Below are 9,704 nucleotides of genomic sequence, written 5' to 3' on the forward strand. Positions count from 1 at the left end.
GGGGGGAAATGTGGGGGGTTGCTGTTAGGAAGTAATTTTGTTGCATACCCGGATGTGGTGCTGGCTGCGTTGACTTTGGCGTTGGTGGGGCACTTTGTATCAGGAGACCTTCCTCCACCATTGCTTTCCCTTCTGCCTTGCTGCCACAGCGTTTAGAGCAATGCCGCGGCATTTGGTGCAGCCACGCACAGCCAGCCAGGGCTCCTCCCTGCAACTGGAGCCTAGCGGAGACACTCGGCTTCAGGTGGTCCTGTCGCCACCTTCCCTTCGCCTTCAAAGGCAAAGCCAATTCTTTTTAAAATGACACCCTACTACCGGTATGACAAAGCCTCCCATGCCTGAGAGGGCAGCCCAACCCCATGTGGGGAGGTGAATCTCCCAGGGCCTCAGCGCAGGATCGGCCCACCCCGGGAGAAGCACCCAGCCACCATCCCTGCCTGATGCTGGGCAGAGCATGAAGAGCTTTGCCTGGGGCGCCCAGCACAGCTGACAGGCAGACCCTCCTGCCCAGCAGCAGAGCTCTCACCAAGGCAGTGAGCACCTCCCTGCTGGACCCTCCACTCATCCTGCCAGTGCCACGCCAGAGCTGTGCGGGCTGGGCAGAGCCAGGAAAGCAAGCCGCAGGTCGCACCCGCCTGCCAAGCAAAAGAGCCAGGCCAACCTGAGCTTGGCTTCCTTCCCAAGTCCTTCCAGAGCAAACCCGAAGAGGCCACCGGGAGAGGCCACCCAAGGCAATGATAGCACCCATCTATCCATGGACAGGGAGGCAAGGCGATGGCCTGCGCCACGTCCTCCTCTGAGCTGAGTCCTGCTGAGACAACACCTCTGCCTGATGCCCGTCCGCTGCAGTGTTTGGAGCTTCCGGCGCTTTTGGAGATGCACAGGGATGGAATGGGCAAGGGGTGGAAAGGATGGCCAGCTTTGGGCTCTCTCTGTTGGCCAGGGAAGCAGCGCTGCCATCACCTCGCCTCCCTGTCCGTGGACGGGTGGGTGCTATCACTGCCTCGGGCAGCCTCTCCCAGTGGCCCCTTTGGGTTCGTGCTGCAGGGACTTGGGAAGGCAGCCAAGCTCAGGTCAGCCCGCTCTTTTGCTTGGCAGGCAGGCATGCACCCGTGGCTTGCTTTCCCAGCTCTGCTTAGCCTGTATGGCTCTGCGCAGCCCTGGCAGGATGACCAGAGGGTCCAGCGGGGAGGTGCTCGCTGCTTTGGTGAGAGCTCTGCTGCCGGGAAGGAGGGCCCGCCTGTCAGCTGCACTGGGCGCCCCAGGTGAAGCTCTTCGCGCTCTGCCTGGCGCCAGGCACGGATGGCAGCCGGGCACTTCTCCCGAGGTGGGTCAATCCTGCGCTGCGGCCCTGAGAGATTTGCCTCCCCACATGGGGTTGGGCTGCCCTCTCGGGCAGGGGAGGCGTTGTTGTAGTAGAGCATTGTTTTTAAAATAATTGGCTTTACCTTCGAAGGCAAAGGGAAGGTGGCAACAGGAGCACCTGAAGCCCAGTATCTCCTCCCAGCTCTGGTTGCAGGGAGGAGCCCTGGCTGGCCGCACATGGCTGCGCCAAACACTGCAGCATTGCTCTAAATGCCGTGGCAGCAAGGGAGAAGAGAAAGCAACAGTGGCAGAAGATCTCCCGATACAAAGTGCCCCACCAACGCCGAGGTCAACATCCAAGCTGTCACTGCCCGCCCACCCAAGGTTGCAAGGGGGGGGGGGGGATTAAGTCATCCCCGAAAAGACGGCCTAGCTGTTTTTTCAGGGGTCAAAAAAAAAAAAAGGCCCGGCCTTATTTTGTGAAAAACACAGTAGCAGTTCTGGTTTAGTTCTGATATTACTTTGATTGTCAAGAAAAGGAAGGGATTATTAGCTGCTTTGCTAGCTTTATTATTATTATTATTATTATTATTATTATTATTATTATTATTATTATTATTATTATTATTAAGGATTTAGTATTGAGAGCAATAGAAATAAGTTGTAAGTGAAATTTCTGGTTAGAAATTCAATTTCATCTGGGCACACTCCTGCTTTTCTGCAAGTTTTAGCATCCAGTGATTATTACTGTTCATTTCAGTGTGAGAAGGAAAGGGAAATTATACTTAAAATGTCTCTACATTAAAGAGCAATCATGTAACACCTTCTCACAAAAACTATAGCCTTAACAAAGCTTTAACATTGTAAAATTTATAAGCATAAGTGCTTGTTCGTTTTTTAAAAATTATTGGGGGACTATCTACAACCAAAGCAGCCTCCTCCTAGGACCAAATGAAGTCTCACTTAATCTTCAGTTCATCATGTTGAAACCCTATTAATAAAATATGTTCCTCAGTACGCTTAAGCAGCACAGCAGAGTAACAAATTATGAGAAAACTGCTTTTTCAGCTAGAGTTTAGAATGTATTCTTTCCACCCTTTGCAGACGGTATAAAATAAAAGATTGAAATCTGCCAAAATGAACAGGCTTTATACTCCTTATGCTCCAGTGAGCTTCTCGGAGAATAGCTGCTAAGGATGTTCCAGTGCAATATTATTTCTAGCATTCCATAGCTTTCCCAACTATAATTTTCAGTTAGACTACTTTGACCAAATTGGTTGATTAGAAGAGGGGCTGCCACCTACTTGACTGAGCATCTCATACTAGGAATTCAAAGTAGGATAACCCCAAACAAATAGCTCCACTTTTAGCCAACTAAGGTCAAGCAATGTGAAGAACCCAAGGTTCAGTTCAGGTTGGTGGTAATCTATACTGCAATAAAATGACCCCAAAATTATGCAAATATGAGTGCTCAGTGCAATCCCATATCTATACTATCCCAAAATAGACATTTTTGAAACACATGCAAGGAAATTAAATATTAATACCCATTTCTGAGCCATCAAATTCACTTTCAGCCCTTTTCTAATTTTTTCCCCCAAAATAACTTTATTTCACCTTCAGTTTTGTGGCACTTTTTCACATACGGTCTTTTCCTAATGCCAACTTTTGTTCAACAAATTTCTCTTATTTTGGGGGCTCTCATGAACATACATATTTTTGTTTTGAGTTTCCTAACTTATGAATTTCATATTCAACTTAGCTGGTTTGCTATGTTGCTTATATCTTACATAATTATATGTTATATAATATATAATCTGGAATTTATTATATGGTCCATTCAAGGGTAATAACTTTTGATCATAAATTCATGAAGTATAACTCATGGAACTTAGCATTATCCAAAATCCAAATAGTCCATTTCCTGGACATCTGCATGATTACTTATATTCAGAAAAAATGGAGACAGTTATATAACTGTACCAATTTTCAATATTCACAAGACTACAAATTGTAACTTAATTTTACATTAACCATGATTGTACCTGTTACTTGCACAGAGCCATTTCATAGCCTCTTCACTCTCTATTTACATGTAGAAAATTTATATGAATTCCTAAAAAGTAAAGTGAAGCAACATGACCATACAAAGATGCTCAAGTATTTTATCCAACTAATTTACCTTTTTTGTCCTTCTAGAACTAGAATACATAGTCAGCTCATGTATATCACAAAGAAATGCATAGGCACACAATAGCATCCACTCAAATGCATTTAGAAGCCCAGTTAATGATATGTGTTGGATTGGTGCCTCTGCTAATATACCACATGAGTGGATCATTATTTTTCTTTTTTTATTGTTGGTATTATTGGTAATGAGTGAACTGGAATGCATACATATGCTTGTGTGTTTGTGTGTGTGTTTATATATTGCCCAAACAAGTTTATTCCCTTGCAAATCAAATAGCTAGTTATGCTCTACTCTTAAAAAAATATTTCTGTAGAATAAGTTAGTTACAGTCTTTTTCTTCCACATTGTTTTAGTGCACAATGCCTTGTGTAAAAGGGACACTGCAACTGCATAAATACAAAAGAGTTATTTGCTTTTTGTCCTCTTCCTTTTGCCCTGAACAGGATAATTACCCTTTCCCCCAAAGAAGTCTGCAGTCCAAATAAAAATGTTTTTCCTACATTCAGTTTTCAGTTTCTTTTCCTTTTCTTTTTAGTGTATGATGATATAATTATCTGTAAAGTGTTATGCTAAAAGGAAGTAGATTTTTAAAAGGCTAAATGGAACAAAACTATTTTTTTAAAAAAAAAATCTTGCATATTGTACTCAGCAAGGTTTAGGAAAGTCACTGATGTTATTTACAGCAATTGTTTTATGCAGGGGTGGGATCCTACCGGCATAACAACTGGTTCAGTGAGCGTGCACTTTGCTGTGTGCACATGTGCAATACTTGCAAAACAACTTCTCCTGCAAACAATCACCATTTCCTGCTGATGCACAGTACTCAGCTTTGCCGCACAAAGCAACTAAGGTAAGAATAAAGGACAGCCTAGAGCCCAGGTGGGCAGGTGGATAGAACCAAAGAAAAGACGATCTTCAGAGAGAACTGGTTTAGTGTCAGCTACTCTTTGGAGCTACCGGTTCTATAGAACTGGATTGAACCAGTAGAATCGCACCCCTGGTTTTATGTAACATTTGCCAGATAACCAGGAACATTCTTACATCTGTTCTGAGGCCAAATTAATGTCAAGTTAATTAAATGTTATCATATCACTTATCACATTCCTCTCTTTTTATAATTTCACCAAGGACAGATTCACTTACCATTGCAGTACCTGAATCTACAACAAATGAATTTCTATGAATGAACTGCCAAGGTAATTGCTCTATCAGCACCTTAAGGAAGGGAAATTAGTACCTTGAAGAAGGAATGAGAAAGTTCTTTAGGGAAGAAAAAATAAATTAATCCTTAATTGGAGACATGCAGAAAATTGTATACTTGTAATAAAGAGGGCTATCTAGAAGGAAATACTCTACCTTGATAAGATAGGATAGAGAAAATCTTGGATGAGCTTTCAAAGGTTTGTTGTTGTACTTCAGCACCATTAAGAGAAGTATTCTTGAAATCCCTACCATGCATGTTGACCTGCCCTACCTCCAATGGCTGAGAGAAACACACTGAAAGTATGGGTGTAGAAATTACTTTAGCCAGAATCTCCCAGTGCTGACTTTACAAGGGACTCTGTTGTTCCCTATTCACTGTGTACCAAGGTTCTAGACCAGTTTTGAAGATCAAAGTTTGGTTTGCTATTCCTTTGTGTTTCTAAAGGTTACTGACTCTGTGTGCAGTGGTCCTTCCCAGGTCTGGCCTTGGACCTTGGAGACTCACTTCTGCTTGCTCCTGGTGGGACAGGAGGCTGTGTGGTGTGCCAGGGCCGCCACAAGGCAGGGGGGTGGAAATGCCCCACACACTTCATACCAGCTTACCTCAGGTCCCCAGCAGCCAGGCCATCCATGCCTTGACACCTTGTGGTCATGGCACCAACACACTGCTTGGCCTCTTGCTCCATTGCAGCCACAAGCAAACAGAAGAAGTGGTCTGGTGGCTGGATGGGCTCCTGGTACACATGACTGTTGGTGCTGCCACCATGAAGCAGGTGCCAGGAAATAGATGACCTATGTAAGTCATTGCAGGGCATGTGGGGTAGATCTAACCCCGCTCACCTCATGGCCATGATACAGTGGGAAACCAGACAGAATGGGTGGACAGCTTAAAAATAAGTAGGGCTTATTTTGAGTGGTAAGGCTTATTTATATTAGGTGCATGCATAAAAATATGCTCTGGTTTATTCTTAGGGTAGGTTTTATTTTCATGGAAATGGGGTATATGTAAATAAAAGGTAAAGATTTTCACTGCTGGGTTATGTTTGACTCTAGAAGGCAGTGCTTATCTCTGTTTCCTAGTTGAGAGAGCCAGTATTGTCTGAAGTGACTTCTGTGGTCAAGTGGACAATTTTATTTTGGGGAATCACCTAATCCTCTAAAATAGAGTTCCCCACATTTTTTGGCTTTAGGGACTGGCAGGGAGGGGAGAGGATGGTTCCGTATGTCCAATGGACAAATGTGTGTTTGTACACACTCCATTTGAATGAACGGTAGACATATGCGTCAGCCGCTCATGCAAATAAAGCTGTGCTCACATTTGCCCACTGCTTGCATAAGTGGGGGCGGTTACTCGTGCACTAACCCACCACTTTCACTGATGGTTCTGGAAGGCTCAAATCCTGGTAGTGGGTTGTGGTCTGGAGATTAGGGACCTCTGCTCTAAAAGGTATTTTGATTAGGAAGGAAAAATTCCATGTCATTTTTTACCATCTTCTTCCTTCACGGGAAGACATTGTTTGTATAACAGAACTGGTATTGGATCTACTGCTAAGCAAAATACTTTTTAATGCCAATTCACTGGATAGGAAGAGAGTTAGGAAGACAAATCAGACGATAAAATAGCTTGAAAATGCTTCTTTTGCTACACGTTTGAAAGAGCACTTGTAACTACAAGCAAGTAACCTTCTGGAGCATATGCTTCCTAGTGGATTTTATTTCATTGTCATCTGCAGAAAGATTTCTTATATTGATGTGCAGAGGCCAAGCACTCAAGGTGCTTCACTATATCCCTGAATGCTATTATTTAAGTGGCTTATGATATCATGTCAAGGCCCCCTGTTAATCTAAACAGCTTTAAGCAGTTGCCTCATCTGTTGTGTTATGGATGACAATGATAGTGCTCCCCTGACAAAAAAACTCCATGTTATTTCACAAGTGATAGAAATGAAAATACAGATAGTAAAGGATTTCTACCTTCCTTTGCATTAAAACATATATTATCATAATTATATTTGGGGATTCTGAAAATGCAGATTATGCATCCCTACTTTAGCAAAAAGCACTGCTAGCATCTTTCTTTTTCAGAATATCTAAGTTAAAGAAGTCCTACAGTCAAGTATGACCCCTTGTGGTTTCAGTTTTTTGGGCAACGGCATGGAAGCGATTTGCCACTTATCTTCTGGGATGTTTATTACATTATAATCTGGTATCCCCTGGTGGTTTCCCAGACAAGCTCAGCCAGTTACTGCTACCTGTTGAGATACATAACCTGCATTTTTAAAGTCTCCAAATACAACTATGATAATATATGTTTTAATGTAATGCAAGGTAAGAAATTCTTTAATATCTATATTTTCATTTCTATGGCCTGTAAAATAACATGGAGTTTTGTTGTCAGGGGAAAGCTATCATTGCCATCCATAACAAAAAAGATGAGTCAACTGCTTACAGCTGCTTAGATTAACAGGGAGCCTTGACATGAGATCATAAGCCATTTGAATTATTGAGACCTATTTCTTGTCTGGGTTTTAAAAAAAGATTGGGGAGCACCTTTTTCCATCCTGTATTAATAGAATAGAATAGAATAGAATAGAATAGAATAGAATAGAATAGAATAGAATAGAATAGAATAGAATAGAATACTTTATTGGTTAAGTGTGATTGGACACACAAGGAATTTGTCTTGGTGTAAATACTCTCAATATACATAAAAAAAGATAAATTCATCAAGAGACAAAAATCATAAGGTATGACGCTTAATGATAGTCATAGGGTACAATAAGCAATCAAATCATACTAGGAAACAGTCAATATAAATCATAAGGATACAAGCAAAAAAGTTACAGTCATACAGTCACAAGTGGGAGGGGATAGGTGATAAGGAGTGATGAGAAGGTTAACAGTAATAGTAGTGCAGACTTTGTAATAGTTGAACAGTGTTGAGGGAATTATTTGTTTAGCAGAGTGATGGCTTTCAGGAAAAAACTGTTCTTGTGTCTAATTGTTCTGGTGTGCAGTGTTCTATAGTGTCGTTTTGAGGGAAGGAGTTGAAACCGTTTATGTCTGGGATGTGAGGGATCTGTAAATATTTTCACAGCCCTCTTTTTTACTTGTGCAGTATACAGGTCCTCGATTGAAGGCAGGTTGCTAGTAATTGCTTTTTCTGCAGTCCTAATTATTCTCTGGAGTCTGTGTCTGTCCTGTTGGGTTGCAGAGCCAAACCAGACAGTTATAGAGGTGCAGATGATATATTCAATAATTCCTCTGTAGAACTGTATCAGCAGCTCCTTGGGCAGTTTGAGCTTTCTGAGTTGGCGCAGAAAGAACATTCTTTGTTGTGCTTTTTTGATGTTAGGTGTCCATTTTAGGTCTTGTGATATTATAGAACCTAGAAATTTGAAGGTCTCTACTGTTGATACTGTGTTGTCTAGTATTGTAAGAGATGGTAGTATGGGAGTGTTTCTTCTAAAGTCTACCACCATTTCTACATTTTTGAATGTGTTCAATTCCAGATGGTTCTGGTTACACCACGAGGCAAGTTGTATAACCTCCTGTCTGTATGCGGATTCATCGTCTCGAATGAGACCAATGATTATGCAAGTAACATGATCTTCCTTGATCCGTTTTAAACAGATCCCTTGGATTTTGAAACCAATCTAAGGATGAACCATTATATTTTCTGATTCCTAAAAAAAATAGTGATTAATTTATCATAGTTGATAATCAATGTGAATCATCACCATCAGTAGTACAGTTGATTACAGACTTCCTCCAAATTCTTGTGTCATACAGATATAGCCATTTATAGAAATAGAGACACAAAGGAATCAGACTGAAAACTTGTCACCATCACAATTTATGAAAAATGAAATCTTCTATTTATGATACATTACTCCTTCACCAAGAGTCTGTGAAATAAATCAGCTCTGAGATAGGCTCTAAAGGTTAATGAAAAAGTGGGAGTGACTTCCACAACTAATAGCCCTTGTATGAAAAATACCCTGAAATCTACTAATTTTTTTAGGACAAAATTCATCAGAATCACAATCCAAATTGCTCTTTTACAGTCTTTCTACCCCTCATAGGTAAGCATAATAATGAATGGACTTTATTATTCAAAGACTTTAGAGCATTTGCTCTTTCAAAACCTGTCTATCTCAAACATCTTCCATTGTCTCATCTTCAATATATTTTCCTAAAAAAACCTCTATTGTGTTCAGACTAAGTTTTTAATAGCTCAGAAGATTTGCTTCAAATCAAGCAGTATGATAGATTGTTTCGTGTTTTTCTCTAATTTGGAACATAATCTGAATTCAGTAACTCATTGCTATTTCTTTTTGTGTTTGCATATTTTCAATCTCCCTCACTTATCCTCATCAACAAATCTTCCTGTTATTTCTACATTAGTACAAGTATTTAACAGTCACATACAACTCTATACTATACAGCAGGTTCTAATATAGTATAGGACAGAGGTACACCAAATTCCCCAGTCTAACAATAAACATTTATTAGAACCTTTTGACTGGAAAATACTACATAGAAAATTCATAAAGCTAAAATTATTGATAAGACTAAAAAGAAGGCATAAATATAAGAGCATTACATAACAATAGTATAAATATCAGTGATTAATATCAAGATTAGTGCTAAATTTCCATCATAGGTGGAATGAATAGAGGCATAAAATTGGGCCTGGAAAGATATATCAAAGACTTCGTTGGATAGAAGTCATGACAGATATGCATTTTGCTCTCTACCAAGGCAATTCTTCAAAATGGAGTGGGTGAATATTCTTCTGAGATTCTTTGTAAAGAGAACATCAAAGGAGAATGTGGCTTTGGGACCCCACAGAGCTGTATCTGCATGCTGCCAAGGAGGAAAGCTTTACAATGTCTCTACAAGTCTGCAGAACTTGGCCAAGATGAAGGCCATACACAATTTCAGAGTTAGAATGGAAAAGAGACAGAACGGAGCACATGCCTCTTTGAGTTTAGATCAGGAG

Source organism: Pseudonaja textilis, chromosome 3 (genome assembly GCF_049901715.1).
Source record: "Pseudonaja textilis isolate UNSWEBS1 chromosome 3, rPseTex1.2, whole genome shotgun sequence".
In the NCBI taxonomy this organism is placed as follows: Eukaryota; Metazoa; Chordata; class Lepidosauria; order Squamata; family Elapidae; genus Pseudonaja; species Pseudonaja textilis.